This window comes from Sus scrofa, chromosome 13 (assembly GCF_054392235.1).
Source record: "Sus scrofa isolate SSC_HxYL_T2T_F1_AM1 chromosome 13, Sscrofa_HxYL_maternal_Yorkshire_Landrace_v2.0, whole genome shotgun sequence".
Classification (NCBI taxonomy): Eukaryota; Metazoa; Chordata; class Mammalia; order Artiodactyla; family Suidae; genus Sus; species Sus scrofa.
Genome location: NC_139395.1, coordinates 102,246,310 through 102,266,453, shown reverse-complemented (window position 1 = coordinate 102,266,453; position 20,144 = coordinate 102,246,310). Strand labels below are relative to the sequence as shown.

The 20,144-nt window shown below is 36.3% G+C and overlaps 1 protein-coding gene and 1 long non-coding RNA gene across 8 annotated transcripts in view; one reads left to right on the top strand and one right to left on the bottom strand.

The window, feature by feature from the left end:
- The window catches only part of LOC106508354 (uncharacterized), a 460,477-nt gene that overhangs the window by 225,985 nt on the left and 214,348 nt on the right, over positions 1 to 20,144 (top strand). The window lies entirely within an intron of this gene.
- Positions 1,141 to 20,144, bottom strand: part of LOC110256311 (uncharacterized) — a 611,762-nt gene continuing 592,758 nt past the window's right edge. Inside the window, exon 9 of the mRNA XM_084990015.1 lies at positions 1,141 to 2,052. The gene's annotated coding sequence lies outside the window, so the exon portion shown is untranslated. The remainder of the gene's footprint in view (positions 2,053 to 20,144) is intronic.

Genomic DNA, 20,144 nt, shown 5'->3' with positions numbered 1-20,144 from the left:
CTCTATTATCATTTTGGTCTTCTCCTGTCTTCTACTACTTAGTGTAGGAATTTCTCAAGGTTTTATTCTTGCCTTTATTTCCTTTCTCGACATTTTTCCCTTGACTGTCTTCTCTACTTTCATCACTTCAACTTGTCTTTATATAATGTTTCCCTAAATTGATATCATCTGTTGATTATATTTCTCATGTCTTGAGGACACATTTCTCCATTGATATTATATTGGAATCTTAAGGCCAAAATATTTCCAAATAACTTATTTCCTGTCATCTAATTTTTAGAACCCATTCTTATCTACTGCCAGGTTAATCCTCATAATGAAACTTACCTTCTCCAAAACAATTAGTGAGTTCTTAATGAGTTCTTGCTTTCTCTTAATATGAACTGGACATTCCCTCCTTTATGTTTTGCTTTATTCTACATCCTATCCCCACAGTGTCTCTTCTCTTTAGTTGTTTACGAAAATCTTGTATTTTCAAATTTGGGTAATAATTATTCATTCCTTAATTTTCTGAATCAGTTTATATCTTTCCTAAAAATTGCTTTTTTTTTTTGCTATTCTTATAGGAGGTATGATAGCATAATATATGTGGAATAATGATTATATAAACAGATTTTTATCCTAAATTAATGTCCCTGAAATTAAGATGCTATCAATAGTCAAAGACATCTTAGATTTGATAAAATACAATATTTTCTTTGTAGAAAATTATCAAGGCCCCTGAGTATAGGAAATATTTAATTTTAACCTCCCACATTTCCTTTTTAGTTAAAAATATGTTGAATTATCATATGCCACATGTTCTTTATTCTGACAAATCCAAATGAAACTTTCCAAGATGTTAGGTACTACTTTCACACGATAAATTAGCCAAAAGCTGACTTCATTTAGATTCTCCTCTGTTTTAAGAATATTACCATTGTCACAATATTGTCTTCCCATTCATGATCATTGGTTGTCTTTTCATTTAGGCCATCTTTAATTTGTTCCAACAGTGTTTTGTAGTTTTTAGCACACAGATCTTTCACTTTCATTGTTAAATGTATCCCTAAGTGTTTAATTATTTTTGGTGCTTTAGTAAGTGGAATAATTTCATAATTTCATTTTTGGATTGTTCCTAGTGTGTAGGAAGACAATTGATTTTTTTTCATTTTTAAGGTTTTATTGAAGTATAACTGATTTACAATGTTGTGATAAATTCTAGAGTATCACAAAGTGATTCAATAATACATATACACACATCTATTCTTTTTCAGATTCTTATTCTATATAGAGCATCACAGAATATTGGGTAGAGTGTCCTGTGCTATATAGCAGGTCTCATCGGACAATTTTTTTTTTGTCTTTTGAGGGCCACACCCACGGCACGTGGAGGTTCCCAGGTTAGGGGTTGAATCACAGCTACAGCTGCCAGCCTTCACCACAACCACAGCAATGTGGGATCCAAGCTGTGTTCATGATTTACACCACAGTTCATGGCAATGCTGGATCCTCAACCCACCTAGCGAGGCCAGGGATCAAGCCCATGTCCTCATGGATACCAGTCAGGTTGATTAACTGCTGAGCCATGACAGGAACTCCTCATTAGACAACTGATTTTTGTATATTGATCTCATATCCTGTAAACTAGCTGAGCTCATTTGTATATATGTATATATACTTTAAATTTTACTGGATTAGTTTGAATTTTTTTATGGACAAGATTATGTTACCTTCAAAAAGAGGTAGCTTCACTTCTTCTATTCAAATCTGAATGTCTTTCACTTCTTTTTCTTGCCTAATTTCCCTCACTAGAAATTCCAGGGTAGTGTTGAATAGAAGTGGTGAATGTGGCCATACTTGTCTTGTTCTTGATCTTAGGGGGATACATTTACTCTTTTACCATTAAGCATGATGCTTGGTTTTTCATAGATGAGCTTTGTCAGGTTGAGAAAGTTCCTTTTTATTCCTAGTCTGTTGAGCGCTTTCATGAAATAGCATTGGATTTTTTCAAGGACTGTTTTGTGCATCTATTGAGATGATCATATGGATTGTCTGTGATCCAAAAGGACTCTGAAAAAGAACAATGAGGACTTGTTGGAGGACTCACACAATTCTTAATTTCAAAACTTAATACAAAACTATAGAAATCAAGGCAGTGTAGTGTTAGCATATGAATAAATGCATAAACCAATAATATATAATTGAAAGTTCAGAAATAAACCCTTACTTATATGAACAATTGATTTTTGGCATGGGTTCCAAGACCTTTCAATGGAGAAAGAATAGTGTTTTCAATAAATGGTTTTGAGAAAACTGGGTATTCACTTGAGAAAAAGAAAATGAGGTGGAATCTTTTCTCACACCATATACAAAATGACCTCAAATGTAAGAATTTAAAAACTATAAGACACTTATAAGAAATTATAAAAGTAAATCTCTGTGACCTTTAATTAGGAAATGGTTTCTTAAATATGACATCAAAGAGTACATACAACGAAAGGGAAAAAACACGTAAATTGAAATTCATCAAAGTGAAAAACTTTGGTGTTCGAAGGGCACCATCAAGAAAATCATGAGACAAACCATAGAATTGAAAAAATATTTTCAAGTTATGTTAATGATAAGTGATCTGTATCCAGAATATATAAAAAACTCTTATATTACAATAATGTCAAACAAGCAATTAAAAATGTGGAAAGGATTTGAATAGATATTTATCCAAAGGAGATATACAAATATTCAAAAGGCTATGTGAAAGATGCTCAGCATCATTAGGTGTTAAGGAAATGCAAATCAAAACCATAATGAAATACTACTTTGTTCTTGTAGGATGACTAAAATTAAAAAAAAAGTTAATAACAACTGTTGACAAAGATGTGGAGAAATTGTAATTCTTAAACATTGCTGTTGGAAGTATAAAACATTGTAAACACTTTGAAAAACATTTTGGCAGTTCCTCAAATGGTAAGAGTTACCATATAATCCATTAATTCCACTATTAGGTATATAATCAACAAAAATGAAAACATATATTCAAATACTTAATCATGAATGTTCATAACAGCATTATTCATAATAATCAAAAAGTGGAAATAACTCAAATAGCCATCAATTAATGGATTGATAAACAAAATGTGATATATTGGAACCATGAAATATTATTCAGCTCTAAAAAGATTTATGCCCAGCTACTTGTCATAGCATGGATGAACCTTGGGTATGCAGACATGCCTTAATATCAGTTAAACAAAACCCTTTCTCTGACCCTCACTACTTCTAGGTGCTTCACCCGGTCTTCCATATTCAGAGCAAAGTACTTCAAAATATTTTCTATACTCACAATTTTTACTTTCTTTAATTGGTCTCTTGATCTATTACCACTATATTGAAACTGCTCTTTTTAAAGTCATAATCAACTTTTCACAAAACAAGGACCTTTATTACTATCTGAACCTCTCAGTAGCATTTAAAATGATTGATCACTGCCTCCTTCTTGGAACACATTGTTTTTCAGGGGTTCAGATAACTGTACCAATCTGTTTTTTCCCTACCTCACTGATTACTCTTCCTTTATCTCCTTTGCTAGCTCTTTGTTAACTATCAGACCCCTAAAGTCTCATGTGCCAGGATACCATTATTTGTTCTTTTCATCTTCATGATTCCCTTATGTGATCTTAGTCCTATGACTTAATACCATCTGTCTACAACTGGGGGTCTCATTTATACCCCAAACACCCAGGCATGAAAAGGCTAAAGTCACCCAAGGGTAATCCTTTGAAAAATACTGCAGATGTGAGCCATTATTTGAAGTGCCTTAAGCAGCCGGGGGATGGGAACGCCTAACTGAACTAGTAAAAGGGATTCCAAGGAATCCAACCAATAGCACCTAGTATAACCATCCATATGAAATGGCTCCTAATTTTTGTTTTCAGCTGTGTCTTACCAAATATATATCCAACATCTTACCTAACATGTTCCACTGGTTTCTAATAGGTATCTCAATTTGGCCACAATAGTATACACTATCTCACCTTCTTCCCTTCAATCCTCTCCATCTTCCAACCCAGTGCTCCTCATTTCTGCCAGTGACAGCATCATCTATTTAGCTGTTCAAATCAAAATATTTGGTGTACTGCTCTTTTTCTCAAACACCACACATACAATCAATTAACAAGCTTTATTTGCTATAACACATACACACATGCACTCAATGAATGTGACTACTTTTCACTATTTTTTGACTACAATTGAAACTCTTGCCTGAATCACTGCATTGGCATGTTAAGTGGTCTTTTTTTCTGCATACTAGCCTTTCTTCTGGGGGCAAGCAGTAGTCATAGTGATCTTTCTAAAGTATAAAACAGTTTAGCACTTATAACTCAAGTTATTATGCTTATCTTATTATATGTTTAATGACTGTTACTTCCCCCTTCATCCTTCAGTGTTTAGACCACAAAAACTCTTAAAGTTAGTTTTTATAAGCAATGATAAAAGGCCAAGAATGGTCCTCACAATCTAAGCAGAAGACAGTATTTTTACTGCTAGATGAGGATGCTCAGGACCTGATCGTTTAATTAGCATGTCCCAGGTAACATAGCTATAGGTGGTTAAGCCAATTTTTGAATAGAGGTGGACTGGTTAAAGCTGGCTTTTTATAAACAAACGTTACTTAATCTTTCATATAAGACCATTTTCACAAGTCAAAATCCTATTAAAATTGCATTTAATTTATAATTTAATTTGAGGAAGTAGACATATCTCCATGATTACTATATAACTGTAATATTGATAATTTCTTATTATCAATGCCATGTATATCTCTTAGGTTTTGCCTCTTTCAATAAGTTTTCTTTGTATAAATACCTTTTAAAATATTTATTGATGAATAATCACATTTTTTTCTATGGTTAATTTAAATTATATTTTTTCATGGATATTACTGGTATGTAAGAATCCTTTTGATTTTTTTTTTGTCTTTTTTTTTTGCTATTTCTTTGGGCCGCTCCTGCGGCATATGGAGGTTCCCAGGCTAGGGGTCCAATCGGAGCTGTAGCTGCCAGCCTACGCCGGAGCCACAGCAACGCGGGATCCGAGCCACGTCTGCAACCTACACCACAGCTCACGGCAACGCCGGATCGTTAACCCACTGAGCAAGGGCAGGGACCGAACCCGCAACCTCATGGTTCTTAGTTGGATTCGTTAACCACTGCGCCACGACGGGAACTCCTCCTTTTGATTTTTGTAGTTATCTTCAGTCCAGCAAACATGCTGAGTTCTCCTATTGTAATATTTGATTATAGATTTCATTCATTAATTCATTGATACAACATGTATTTAGTGGATGTCTAATATATTAGATGCTAATATAGATAATAGTATGAATAAGTGAATAAATGAATCATGTACAGGAGTATACATTAGGAAATTTCATGTAATCAATTTCTGTGTACATAATGGCAATTTATTTTTTCCCTCTAATTCTTATATCTCATTTCTTTTTTTTTTTTGCCTTATTTTTTGGATGGAATGTCCATTCAAATGTCAAATCAAAGTGGATATAGTGGGCACCTTGGCCTTTTCTGTTTGTGAAAGATTGCATCTAATTTTTCACCATTAAATACAATATTGGCTATGAAATTTCAGTAGATATTATTGACTAGGTTATGTAGTTTCCCTCTTTTTAGTTATGAATATATGTTGAATGATACAGACTATTTTTCTGTATTTATTGACATATACATGTGGTTTTCTTTGACTTTGTAATATGGTAGATCATACTAGACAAGTATTACACAAGTTTTCTAATGTAAATCGTCTTGTGTTTGCCTGAAATATATGTGTGTATAAAATACATATACACACACATATGTACATATTTTTTTAAAGAGTATGTTTAAATATACATATTCCTACCGCAATGTTGTATATATGTTTTAAACCATTACCAGATTTATTAGTATTTAAGATGTTTGAATTTATAATAAATGAGATTTGTCTGTGAGATCTTTTTCTTTTATCGTCATTTCCCAGAATTGTTATACAATTGGCCCTTGAACAACACAGTTTTGAACTGTGCAGGTCCATTTATACATGGATCCTTTTTGATAGTAAATAATGATCCATGGTTGGTTGAACCTGAGGATGTGGAACTCAGGATACCGAGGAACTGTAGGTATGGATAACCTGCATTTACGGAGGGCTAACTCTAAGTTATAAGGAAAATTTTTTTTAATATTTAGAGGGTCAGCAACCCTAACTCTCAAATTTAAAATTCAATTATCATTGTATCTTCTTTCCAAAAGGCCCCACTCACCAACTTCTGTATTTCTGCCTGTGATACCTACCCAGGAGCATTTTAGAAATTAGATGCTTCTTTCTCACCCCCATTTTAGATTGGATTCGTTTTCAGATGTGGGTGGTTTTTCTTGAAGAGTACTTCTTAAATGGATCATTGCTTTTTCCTCTTTCAATATATAACTTCATTCATGAGTTACTGTGTTCACTTCAAACCATTGCCCATATTTGACTCCTGCCAACATAGGATTAGTCCCCTGAAAAACCCCAAACCACCATATCACATCTTTACTTTTTAAATTCAAGAACTTACTATCATATATAGGTTAATATTTTTTCTCTGACTTCCTTCAGCAGGTTTCTTGCCTTGGTTTCTTGCCTAATCAGTCGCCTTGATTGTTTTTATTGTTGTTAAGTTTCTGTTGCTGTGTACCTGTAATTAATTTCACCAAATCGATTGTAAGCACCTGTAGGGCAGAGATGATGTTTATCCTTCTTTGTATTCACTACAACTTCTGGCTGAGTGCTTGACATGTGTTGCTATTCAATAATGCACTGTTTGATTGATGAATCACTTGTCTCTGCCTGATTAGCTCAGTTGTTAAGTGTGGGGTGCTAATGAGACCAGGGTCAGAAGCTCAAACCCTGTATGGCTCAATTAGCTTTGGTTTAGTTCATAACCCCAGTGTGTACTCTGTTCCAAACCAGCATTTCCAAAAAGCATGTGTTTGGAAACACAGTGGGAGCAAAGTAGCGGATGAACATTAGGCCAGTGTAATGTCATCTTCACTACTAAAGGTAAAACGTTCCTGAAATATAAAGGCTCTACCTGATGATCAGTCTGCAGTACATCTTCATGTATAGAAGCCAGCTCATTTTGTTCCATAATTCTCATTTTAAATTTCAGAGTATTTTTCTTTTCATTCTTTCATCAATTAAATCAGAATAAGTAAACTACTTAATTTGCTTTAAAAAGTAATCTCAAAACCTTATGAGTGAAATTATGTGAATGTTAAGTTCCTGATCATAGAATTTATTTTATTGCCAGTATAGTCCCATCTATTATTTTATAACAATCTATTTAATGTTATATTTGCAAATATTCAAAAGCAATATATCAGCCATTTCTATGACCCCCAGGAAAATGATATCTAAGTTATTTTTTTATAAAATTTCTAAATTTTTGTTCAAAAGATATCTATGTACAAATTAATTGGTTTTAATACTGAGTTGGTTTCACATAAATGTATGTTCAGTAGTAGTTATAATTTTTATTTTCAGAAACAAATCTACAGAGAAATAATTGTAAGATGAAATGAGAAACAGTACAGTTAGGGTCAAATTATTAAGGAGAAAAATAAATGTATAAGAAATATAGGGAAAAATTAAAAAGTTAAAAGAAAGTAACTATATGATTTTTTAAAAATCCTATTTGATAGAAATCTAGTAGAAAGATAACAGAAAGGAAAACTAATACAGTATAAAGTATCAGACAAACTTTATGGTTTGAGTAAAAAGATTTTATGCTTTCGTAGGGAAGTATTACCAATAATAGGAATGAAGTAATTGGATAAATGTAGAGCTAGATTTTTTAAAATTAACAAAACTTTTCCTACAGAATTTTTCAACCAATTAAAAGATAGCTTTTAAGAATCCATAAACATTGTAAGAAGTCTAAAATCAGAATATCACAGAGAAGGCCAAAGAAATATATCAGTTATATTTTCTGGGTTGCTTGACATTGCTTTTATTTTGCCCTTTAAGAACACAAAATAGCCACTTCTCCTAGGTAATGAGCATGTAGTCCAGTGAATCGTCCCTTTGAAATACCCAAGTGTACTCATTTTTCTACCTGAGTGTCTTCCTTGCTTCTAGTTCTAATGTCACCAATGCTTATTAGAGCTCTCTACCTCATAGCATAAATTGATTAGAAATTTCTCATAGATGGAGTTCCTGTCATGGCTCAGTGGTTAACAAACCTGACTAGCATCCATGAGGACACGGATTCAATCCCTGGCCTTGCTCAGTGGGTTAAGGATCTGGCGTCGCTGTGAGCTGTGGCGTGGGTCGCAGATGGCGCTCAGATTCTGGGTTGCTCTGGCTCTGGTGTAGGCTGGTGGCTACAGTTCTGATTGGACCCCTAGCCTGGGAACCTCCATATGCTGCTGGTGTGGCCCTAAAAAAGACAAAAATGCAAAAAAATTAAAATAAATCTCTCATAAGATGAATAAAGTGTTCATAGGAATTTGTTTTATGTTATCCTTATCTGTTTGAAAAGTACAGCATATTGATTAAGAACACAGACTCTTACTTGCTGTTTTTTCAAACCTGGTTCTGTTTCTCACTAAAGATCTGACTTTGGGGCAAGTAACATAACCTCTCTGTGTTATAGTTTTCATCTGTAAAATGGGGCTAATAATTGTACCTACCTCACAGGACAGTTCTATGTCAAGCTAATACAGGTAAAGGTTTTGAACTGTGCTTGACAAAACAGCAGATACTCAGCAGATGTTAACTATTAGTAATAACTTTATTATCCTTGTTGCAAACCACTGAGATGGTCATTATTCCACTGGATCCTTGGTCCCAGTTGTATTTCTCTGTGCTCTGGCCCTTTGGATCTATCATAGTTCACTTGTTTTTGAACTTGTACCACAGTGTGCCCAAGTGCACAGGATACCATTGGCTGCACTCTCCTGCAAGTCTCTGGGCTTTTAACAACTCGTGGTATCACCAATACAGCAGTTTAACCATTATTAGTTAGATTTATTATACTTTAGACTTTGAAAACCTGAAACCTCAAGGGCCACAACATGGCACAGTCACCAATGTTTCCAGAAAGGAAAATAAATATTTATTTATTTTCATGGCCATATCCATGGCATGTGGAAGTTCCCAGGCAAGGGATTAAATCTGAGCCACAGCTTTGGTAATGCCAGATCCTTTAACCCACCACACTGGGCCAAGGATCAAATCTGAGATTTTATGGTCAGATTCTTAACCTATTGCAATACAGTGGGAATTCATAAACACATACTTAGTATATAGAATATTAGTTAAACTTTGGTAGAAAGTGCTTTATGTTGGAGATACAACAGTGAACAAAACAGATAAAAGTCACTACTCTCAGGAAGCTTATATTTCAGAGGTAGGAGACGTGCAATGAAAAAAATAAAACGTGTAAACAAAATACAGCTTATGTTCTAAGGGGATAAGTGTAAAGAGAAAAATAGAGCAAGAAAGGAATATAGGGCATGTCCAGAAATAGGGAGCAGGTAGCATTTGCAAGGGAAAGAAGGTTTCAATCCAGGTTATCAAGGAGATTTTCACTGAAAAGATAAATTTGAGGAAAAGATCTGAAGAAGACAAGAGAGTGAGTCATGAAGATTTTGGGAAGCAATTTTCTGATACAAGGAGCAACAAGTTTTGAGATTCTGAGCATGAATTTTGCCCCTTATGTTTAGGGAACAGCAAGGAGGCCAGTGTAGCTGAAGCAGAGTGAGCAATTGCTGATGTAGTAGGATATAAACTCAGAGAGACAGTGGAAGCCAAATCATGTAAGTTCTTTGGTATAAATATGCCATTTCTCTTTATTTTTTTCTAGTTAATTATTCACTAATAGAATAATTGACTCATCACATGTCTATTCCACTTTCATAGTTCACATCTGTGTTGTTTCTTGATTCTACACTGTCCTACTCTTCCAGGGCAATTTTCGAAGGTCTGAGCGACACTTTTCAGACATGTCAGCTCTAAGTCACTGCCTTCTGTAGTAGAATTAGTGCTTAGACTCAGAAGATACCTTGCTTTTAGTCCACAGGTGCATACTCTGCCATAGTTTATCAAATCGTATCAGTTGTGCCAATGTGGCTGGGTCTGGCAGAGTAACTTTTAGCATTAGTCACGGGCTGTGCCCATCCAGGCCTTCCCTTGACTCTTGGTCCCTTGACATAGGCCTATAAGGCTGGCAGAGCCTCCCCTGGGCCACGAGGTGCCTTGATGTGTGTTTACAAAGGCATTTCTTCATAGGCTTATTGATTAGGGAAACTTGTGTGAGAAGTAGGGAAAAGACTGCCTTCCACTGGGTGTTTACGGCTCATGGAAGCCTATGTGAGCATGTGTTGGACTTCAGCTCAAACTTGTCACCTCCGAAAGTGGTGTCTTATGTAAGGCACAATTTGCCTAATCTTAAATCATGGTGCTGGCCTAGACTTTTTTCCTCAGGTCCTGACTCTTCATACAAATGAATCCAATCCTTGCATAGTTATAGTCCCAGGGGCCTCAGGGAACATCACACTTGGAAACAAGAAGGGCCTATTATACTGAAATCCTAGGGCAATGTTGGTATCTTTGGGCTACCTTTGAGAGCCTTAAAAGAAACTTGCAAATAATTTTTTCTTGAACATAGCAATCTGCGGTTTTTAATTCTAAATCTCTGAAAGGCTAACATTTTTATTATCACCTTAGTGGATGCCTCTGCCTGTCTGTCTCCCTATCTATTTTTCTTTCTAAGGCCTTACTTGCAGCATACGGAAATTCCCAGGCTAGGGGTTGAATCAGAGCTGCAGCTTCTGGCCTACACCACAGCCATAGCAATGCCAGATATGAGCTACCTCTGCGACCTAAACCATAGCTCACAGCAACACCGGAACCTTAACCCACTGAATGAGGCCAGGGATCAAATCAGCATCCTCACGAAAACTAGTTGGATTCTTAACCTGTTGAGCCACAATAGGAACTCCATGGACTCCTTATTAAAATACTAATTCATATTGTCTTCTTTTTTTCTTTGTCAATCTCATTAGAAGTTTTTCAATTTTGTTCATCTTTTCAAAGAACCAGATTTCGGTTTCATTGGTAGTCTATGGTGTTTAGAATTTGTTTTATTTTTGTCCTTATATTTATTATTTCCATCCTTATATTTTCTTAATTATTTCTTTTTTCTTTGCATTGTGCTTTTCTCTTAACATGAAAGCTTAGATTATTGGTTTGAAACCTTACTTCTTTCTAATCTGAGCATTTATTGCTATAAATTTCCCTCTAAGGCCTTTATGTGTTGTTCAGTTCAAAATATTTTCTAATTTCTCTGCAGACCTTCTTTTTAATCCATTGAATTTTTTAGTAATGCATTGTTTAATTTCCAAGTATTTGGAGGTTTCCCTTTATCTCTCTGTTATTTATCTCTAGTTAAATTTCATTATATTCAGAGGACATACTTTGTTTGATTTAATTTCTTTTAAATTAAGATTTGTTTGTAGTTCTTGTCATTGTTCAGTGCTAACAAACCCAACTAGTATCCATGAGGATGCGGTTCAATGACCAGCCTCACTCAGTGGGTTAAGGATCTAGTGTTTCCGTGAGCTGTGGTGTAGGCTGCAGACACAGCTTGGATCTGGCTTTGCTGTGGCTGTGGCATAGGTTGGCAGCTACAGGTCCAATGTGACCCCTAGCCTGGGAACTTCCAATATGCTGGGTGTGTGGCCCTAAAAAGACAAAAAAAAAAAAAAAAAAAAAAGGAATATTTGTTTTATCACCCGGGATATTGTCTATATTGGTAAATATTCCATGTGCAGTTGAAACAAATGTTCTGCCATTGCTGAATGGTGTGTTCTATAAATATAATTTAGCTCCACTTGACTGATGGTGTCATTTAGTTATTCTGTATCCTTGTTAATCAATTACTGACAGAATCTCCAACTCTAATTGTGTAGACAGTTCTCTTTTTAGTTCTGGCAGTTTTTGCTTCATGTATTTTGAAGCTGTTTTCACAAACATTCCTTTTAAAACTGATATATCGTCTTGGTGAGTTGTCTCTTTTTTCATCTGTAAAAGTTCATTTTTGTCCTTAGTAATTTTATTTGTTGCAAGGTGAACTTTACCTGACATTACTTTAAATACTTTGCTTTTTTTTTTTTTCTTTTTGTCTTTTTTTTTCTAGGGCCACACCCGAGGCATACGGAGGTTCCCAGGCTAGGGGTCTAATCGGAGCTCTCGCTGCCAGCCTACACCACAGCACGGCAATGCTAGATCCTTAACCCACTGATTAAGGCCAGGGATCGAACCCAAAACCTCATGGTTCCTAATCAGATTTGTTAACCACTGAGCCACAACGGGAACTCCCACCCTACTTTCTTTTGAGTGGGTAAGGCATGCGTGCTATGGCTTTCCCCTTCCTTATGCTTTTAACTTACCTCTATCATTACAGATGAAGTGAATTTCTTACAGATAGCATATAATTGAATGATTTTAAAAAGTCATTCTTTCAATAGCTCTCATACATTTACATGTACTCTATGAGCATGTAACATAATTTTATTTACTTGGAATTTTGCCTATTTGTTTCATTCCTTTGTTTCCCCTTCTTTGTCTCCTTTGGGATTATTTTGAGTTTTTATTTTTACTATTCCATTTAAATGTATTTATTATATTTTAACTATTTTTCCTTTTATATCTGTTTTTAGAGGATGCTCCAGAGATTATAGTAAACATATTTAACTTTGCACTGTCTACTTAAAATAAATATTTTACTATTTGAAGTGGAATGCAGAAATCTTACGATAGTACAGATAAAGATATTTATCTCCTCTCCTCTGTTGGAGTTGGTTTTTGTGTCACATCTACATATTAAAAAAACCTCTTTATACAATGCTATGTTTGTGCTTTCAACTTTTTACTCATATTTGAAAGAATTCAATAGAAGAAGAGTCTGTTTACTCAGATATATATCATTTTTCTTCCTTTTTGATGTTACAAGATCCCATCTGCTATCATTTCCCTTAAGCCTAAAATAGATTCTTCAGCAAGTCTTTTTGAGCAGGCAATGTGGTGGCAAAGTCTTAGGTTTCTTTTACTTCCAATTTATTCCTGAAGGATATTTTTGCTGGATATAGTATTCTGGGTTGACAGTTTGTCTTTTTAAGCACTTTGTATTGTTTCAGTTCCTTCTGATCCTCACCATTTCTGATGTGAACGCTGCAGGTACTTGAATACTTATTCACCTAAAATTATGTCATTTTTCTTTGATTGCATTGAAGATTTTTTTCTTTGCCTTCAGTTTTCAGCAGTTTAACTATGTGTACATGAACCTGGTTTTCATCCTCTTGGGGTGTACTAAGATTATAGAATCTATAATTTTATGTCTTCTGCTCAATTTAGGAAGTTTTCAATCATGATATCTTCAAAAATTTTTCTGCGTTATACTTTATCTTGTCTACTTGTCAGATTTCAGTGATACAGACATTTTACCTTTTGGTGAGATCCAACAGTCCTGGAGACTATTCCCTTTCTTGTTTGTTTTTCAAAGTTAATACTTCTTTCAAAGTTCAGTGATTCTTTCCTCTGTCATATCCATCTGCTATTGAGCCTAGCAGGTGGGAGTTTTATAAGTTTTTGTATTTTTCAGTTTTAAAATTTCCTTTTGTTTCTTCTATTTAAAACTTTCTTTTTTTTTTTTTTTTTTTTGTCTTTTTGCTGTTTCCTGGGCCACTCCCTCAGCATATGGAGGTTCCCAGGCTAGGGGTCCAATCGGAGCTGCAGCCACCGGCCTACGCCAGAGCCACAGCAACGTGGGATCTGAGCCGCATCTGCAACCTACACCACAGCTCATGGCAACGCCAGATCCTTAACCCACTGAGCAAGGGCAGGGACCGAACCCTCAACCTCATGGTTCCTAGTCGGATTCGCCAACCACTGCGCCATGACAGGAACTCCCTATTTAAAACTTTCTATTTGCTTAAAGAGTTCATCCTTACCTCTTGGAGTATGATTATAATAGGTGATTTAAAGTGTTTTGTTATATTATTTCCACATGTATTTTATCTCTTGTTTGTTGATTGACTTTTCGCAAGCAAGTGGAATTTTTCTTGCTCTTAATATGCCAAGTCATATTTGATTGTATCTTGGAAATTTTGAGTATTGTTACCATATTTTGAATCTTATTTAAATCTTACATAAAAATGTCCTATTTTTGTTTTGCTGTCAACCTAGTTCAGCTTTTTTCCCCTCTTTTTTTTATTACTCAAATGAATTTATCACATCTGTAGTTACCTAATGATCATAACAATCCAATTTCACAAAATTTCCATCCCATAACCCAAGCACATCCCCCACCCCTCAAACTGTCTTCCCTGGAGACCATAAGGTTTTCAATGTCTGTGAGTCAGCATCTGTTCTGCAAAGAAGTTCAGTCTGTACTTTTTTTCAGATTCCACTTGTCAGTGGAAGCATTTGATGTTGGTGTCTCATTGTATGGCTGACTTCAGTTAGTATGATAATTTCTAGGTCCATCCATGTTGCTAAAAGTGCTGGTATTTCATTCTTTTTAATGGCAGAGTAATATTCCATTGTGTATATGTACCACATCTTCTGAATCCACTCCTCTGTCAGTGGACATTTAGGTTGTTTCCATGTCTTGGCTATTGCAAATAGTGCTTCAATGAACATCAGAGTACACGTGTCTTTGCCAGTCGTGGTTTTCTCTGGATAGATGCCCAGGAGTGGGATTGTGGGATCAAATCATAGTTCTATTTTTAGTTTTCTGAGGAATCTCCATACTGTTTTCCACAGTGGTTGCACCACCTTACAATCCCACCAACAGTGTAAGAGGGTTCCTTTCTCTCCACACCCTGTCCAGCACTTGTTATTTGTAGACTTTTGGATGATGGCCATTCTGGCTGGTGTAAGGTGGTACCTCAGAGTGGTTTTGATTTGCATTTCTCTAATAATGAGTGATGCTGAACATCTTTTCATGTGTTTTTTGGCCATCTGTATGTCTTCTTTGGAGAACTATCTGTTTAGATCTTCTGCCGATTTTTGGATGGGGTTTGTTTTTTTTGGTATGGAGCTTCAGGTGTTTATACATTTTGGAGATTAATCACTTGTCAGTTGAATCACTTGCAAAGATTTTTCTTCCATTCTGTGGGTTGTCTTTTCATTTTGTTTAGGGTTTCCTTTGCTGTGCAGACACTTTGAAGTTTGATTACCTCCCATTTGTTTATTTTTGTCAACACTCTAAGGGGTGGATCTGAGAAGATGTTGCTGTCATTTATGTCAGAGAGTGTTTCGCTTATGTTTTCCTCTAAGAGTTTTATGGTATCTGGTCTTATATCTAGGTCTTGAATCCATTTGGAGTTTATTTTTGTGTATGGTGTTAGGGAGTGTTCTAATTTCATTCTTCTCCATGTGGCTGTCCCGTTTTCCCAGCACCACTTATTGAACCAGCTGTCCTTTCTCCATTGTATATTCTTGCCTCCTTTGCCATAGATGAGTTGGCTGTAGGTGCGTGGGTTTAATTCTGGGCTTTCTATTCTGTTCCACTGATCTATATTTCTGACTTTGTGCCAGTACCATACGGTTTTGATGATTGTTGCTTTGTAGTATAGACTGAAGCCCTGGAACCTGATTCCTCCGGCTCCATTTTTCTTTTTCAGGATGTCTTTGGCTATTCTGGGTCTTTTGTGCTTCTAAACAAACTTTAACATATTTTCTTAAAGTTCTGTGAGAAATGTCCTTGGTAGTTTGATAGGGATTGCATTGAATCTGTAGATTGCCTTGGGTAGTATAGTCATTTTGATAATATTAACTCTTCCAATCCACAAGCATGGTATATCTTTCCATCTATTTGTGTCCTCTTTGATTTCTTTCATCAGTGTCTTATAGTTTTCAGAGTACAGGTCTTTTGTCTCTTTAGGTAGGTTTACTCCTAGGTATTTTACTCTTTTGGATGCAGTGGTAAATGGGATTGCTTCCCTAAGTTCTCTTTCTGCTTTTTCATTGTTAGTGTATAGAAATGCCATCGATTTCTGTGTATTAATTTTGTATCCTGCGACTTTGCCAAATTCGTGGATGAGCTTTAACAGTTTTCTGGTAGAATCTTTAGGATTCTCTAGGTATAGTATCATCTCATCTGCAAATAGTGATAGTTTTACTTCTGCCTTTCTAATTTGGATTCCTTTTATTTCTTTTACTTCTCTGATTGCTGTGGCTAGGACTTCCAAAACTATGTTGAAGAGTAGTGATGAGAGTGGACATCCTTGTCTTGTTCCTGATCTCAGTGGGAATTCTTTCAGCTTTTCACCATTGAGAATGATGTTCGCTGTGGGTTTGTCATATATGGCCTTGATTATGTTGAGGTTGGTTCCCGCAATGCCCACTTTCTGAAGGGTTTTTATCAGAAATGGGTGTTGGATTTTGTCAAAGGCTTTTTCTGTGTCTATTGAGAGGATCATATGGTTTTTATTCTTCAGTTTGCTAATGTGGTGTATCACACTGTTGGATTTGTGGATATTGAAGAACCCTTGCATTCCTTTAATAAATCCCTCTTGATCATGATGTACAATCCCTTTAATGCATTGTTGGATGCAGTTTGCTAGTATTTTGTTGAGGATTTTTGCATCAATGTTCATCAGTGAAATAGGCCTGTAGTTTTCTTTTTTTGTGGTATCTTTTTCTGGTTTTGATATCAGGGTGATGGTGGCCTCATAGAATGAGTTTGGGAGTATCCCTTCCTCTGCAATTTTTTGAAACATTTTCAGAAGGAGAGGTGTTAGCTCTTCTCTAAATGTTTGATAGAATTGGCCTGTGAAGCCATCTGGTCCTTGACTTTTGTTTGTTGGAAGTTTTTTAATCACAGTTTCAATTTCAGTTCTTGTGATGGGTCCATTCATCTTTTCTATTTCATCTTGGTTTATTCTTGGAAGATTGTACTTTTCTAAGAATTAGTCCATTTCTTCTAGGTTTTCTGTTTTATTGGTGTATAGTTGCATATAGTAGTCTCTTATGCTCCTTTGTATTTCTGTGATATCCAGTGTTACTTCTCATTTTTCATTTCTAATTTTATTGATTTGAGTCTTCTCTCTTTTTTTCCTCATAAGTCTGGCTATGGGTTTATCAATTTTGCTGATCTTTTCAAAGAACCAGCTTTTCATTTCATTGATGTTTTCAATGGTTTTCTTGGTTTCTATTTCATTGATTTCTGCTCTGATCTTTATGATTTCTTTCCTTCGACTAACTTTAGGTTTTGTCTGTTCTTCTCTCACGAGCCACTTTAGATGTAAAGTTAGCTTGTTTATTTGAGCTTTTTCTTGTTTCCTGAGGTGGGCTTGTCTTGCTATAAACTTTCCACTTAGAATGGCTCTTGCTGCATCCCATAGTATTTGGAGTGTCATATCTTTGTTGTCATTTGCTGCTAGGTATTTTTAAATTTTCTCTTTGATTTCCTCAGTGATCCATTGGTTTTTTTAGTAGCATGGTTAGTCTCCTCATGTTTGTATTTTTTGCAGTTTTTTTTCTTGTTGATTTCTAGTCGTATAGCATTGTGGTCTAAAAAGATGTTCGATATGATGACAATTTTCTTACCATTACTGAGGTTGGATTTGTAGCCCAGGATGTGATTGATCTTAGAGAATGTTCCATGTGCACTTGAGAAGAATGTTTATTCTGTTGCTTTTGGATGGATTCTCCTATAAATATCTCCTAAGTCCATCTGGTTTAATGCTTCATTCAGGGCCTGGGTTTCCTTATTGAGTTTCTGTCTGGTTGATCTGTCCAATGATGTAAGTGGGGTGTTAAAGTCCCCCACTATTATTGTGTTGTTGTTGATTTGTCCTTTAAGGTTGTTAGCAGTTGCCTTATATATTGTGGTGAAACTATGTTGGGTGCGTAGATATTTAAAATTGTTATTTCTTCTTCTTGGATTGATCTTTTGATCATTATGTAATGACCATCTTTGTCCCTTAAAATATTCTTCATTTTAAAGTCTATTTTGTCTGATATGAGTATTGCTACTCCAGCTTTCTTTTGAACCCCATTTGCATGAAATATTTTCTTCCATCCTCTCACTTTCAATTTGTATGTGTCCCTAGAAGTGAAGTGGGTCTCTTGAAAACAGCATATATTTGGGTCTTGTTTTTGTATCCATTCAGCCAGTCTATATTTTTGGTTGGGGCATTTAGTCCATTAACATTTAAGGTAATTATTGATATGTACGTTCTTATTGCCATTTTACTAATTGCTTTGGATTTGTTTTTGCTGCTCTATTTTCTTTCCTTCTTCTCTTGTTCTTTTCTGCCTAGAGAAGTTCCTTTAGTATTTGTTGTAAGGCTGGTTTAGTGTTGCTGAATTCTCTCAGCTTTTGCTTATCTGTGAAGGTTTTGATTTCCCCTTCAAATCTGAATGAGAGCCTTGCTGGGTAGAGTAATCTTGGTTGCAGATTTTTTCCTTTCATCACATTAAATATATCATGCCACAACCTTCTGGCCTGCAGAATTTCAGCTGAAAAATCTGCCCATAACCTTATGGGGGTTCCCTTGTATGTTACTTGATTCTTTTCCCTAGCTGCTTTCAAGATTTTCTCTTTGTCTTTAATTTTGGTCAGTTTGATTAATATGTGTTTTGGTATATTCCTCCTTGGGTTTATTTTATATGGTACTCGTTGTGCTTCCTGGATTTGAGTGAGTGGTTCCTTTCCCATGTTAGGGAGGTTTTCGGCTATTATCTCTTGGAATACTTTTTCTGTCCCCTTCTCTCTCTCTTCTCCTTCTGGCACCCCTATAATATGGATGTTGGTGCATTTCACGTTGTCCCAAAGTTCTCTGAGACTCTCTTCATTTCTTTTCCATCTTTTTTCTCTTTTCTGTTCTGCATCCGTAATTTCCACTAATCTGTCCTCCACCTGGCTTATTTGTTCTTCTGCCTCCTGTATTCTGCTGTTAGCTGCTTCTAGTGAATTTTTTATTTCCGTTATTGTATTTTGCATCTCTTCTTGTTTAAGTTTTATATCTTGTATCTCTTTGCTCAGTGTTTCCTGTAAGTTATCCATCTTTGCCTCCAGTTTATTTCCAATGTCTTGCATCATCTTCAGCATCAACGATCTAAAGTCTTTTTCCTGGAGGCTGAGAATCTCCTCATTGCTTAGCCGACTTTCTGGGGTTTTTCCTTTCTCCCTCATCTGAGTTATAGTTCTCTGTCTTTTCATTTTTATAGGTTTTTGGTGTGGTGACCTTTTCACAGATAATAGAGTTGTAGCCTCTCTCGCTTCTGGTGTCTGCCCCCCTTGTGGCTGAAGTCGGTATGGGGGCTTGCTGTAGGCTTCCTGATGGGAGGGGCTGATGCCTGCCCACTGGTAGGTGGAGCTGATTCTGATCCCTCTGGTGGTTGGGGCTTAGTCTCTGGATGGGATTAGAGGCAGCTGTGTGCCTGAGGGGTCTTTAGGCAGCCTGTTTACTGAGGGGTGGGGCTGTGATCCCCAGCACTGACTGATGGGTGGGGCCAGCTTTTCCCAAAATGGCCACCTCCAGAGAAAGGCACGCTGCTGAGTATTCCTGAGAGCTTTGCCTTCAATGTCCTTCCCTCACAACAAGCCACATTCACCCCTGTTTTCCCAGGATGTCCTCCAAGAACTGCAGTCAGGTTTGACCCAGATTCCCATGGAGATCTCGCTCTGCCCTGGGACCCAGTGCACATGAAAGTCCGTGTGCGCCTTTTGAGAAAGGGGTCTCCGTTTCCCCCAGTCCTGTGGAGCTCCTGCGCACAAGCCCCACTGGCCTTCAATGCCAGATGCTCCAAGGGCTCCTTCTCCCAGTGCCAGATCCCCGCATGTGAGGGTTTGATGTGGGGCTCAGAACTCTCACGCTTGTAGGTGAGTCTCTGTGAACCAGTTAGTTTCCAGCCTGTGGAGCTCCCCACCCAGGAGGTATGGGGTTGTTTATATCATGAAATCGCCCCTCCTACCTCTTGATGTGGCCTCCTCTTTTTCTTCTGGAGTAGGATATCTTTTTTAAGGTTTCCGGTCTATTTGGGTGAAGATTGCTCAGCCTTTAGTTGTGAATTTTGTTGTTTTTGGGAGAGAAGTTGAGCTCCAGTCCTTCTAT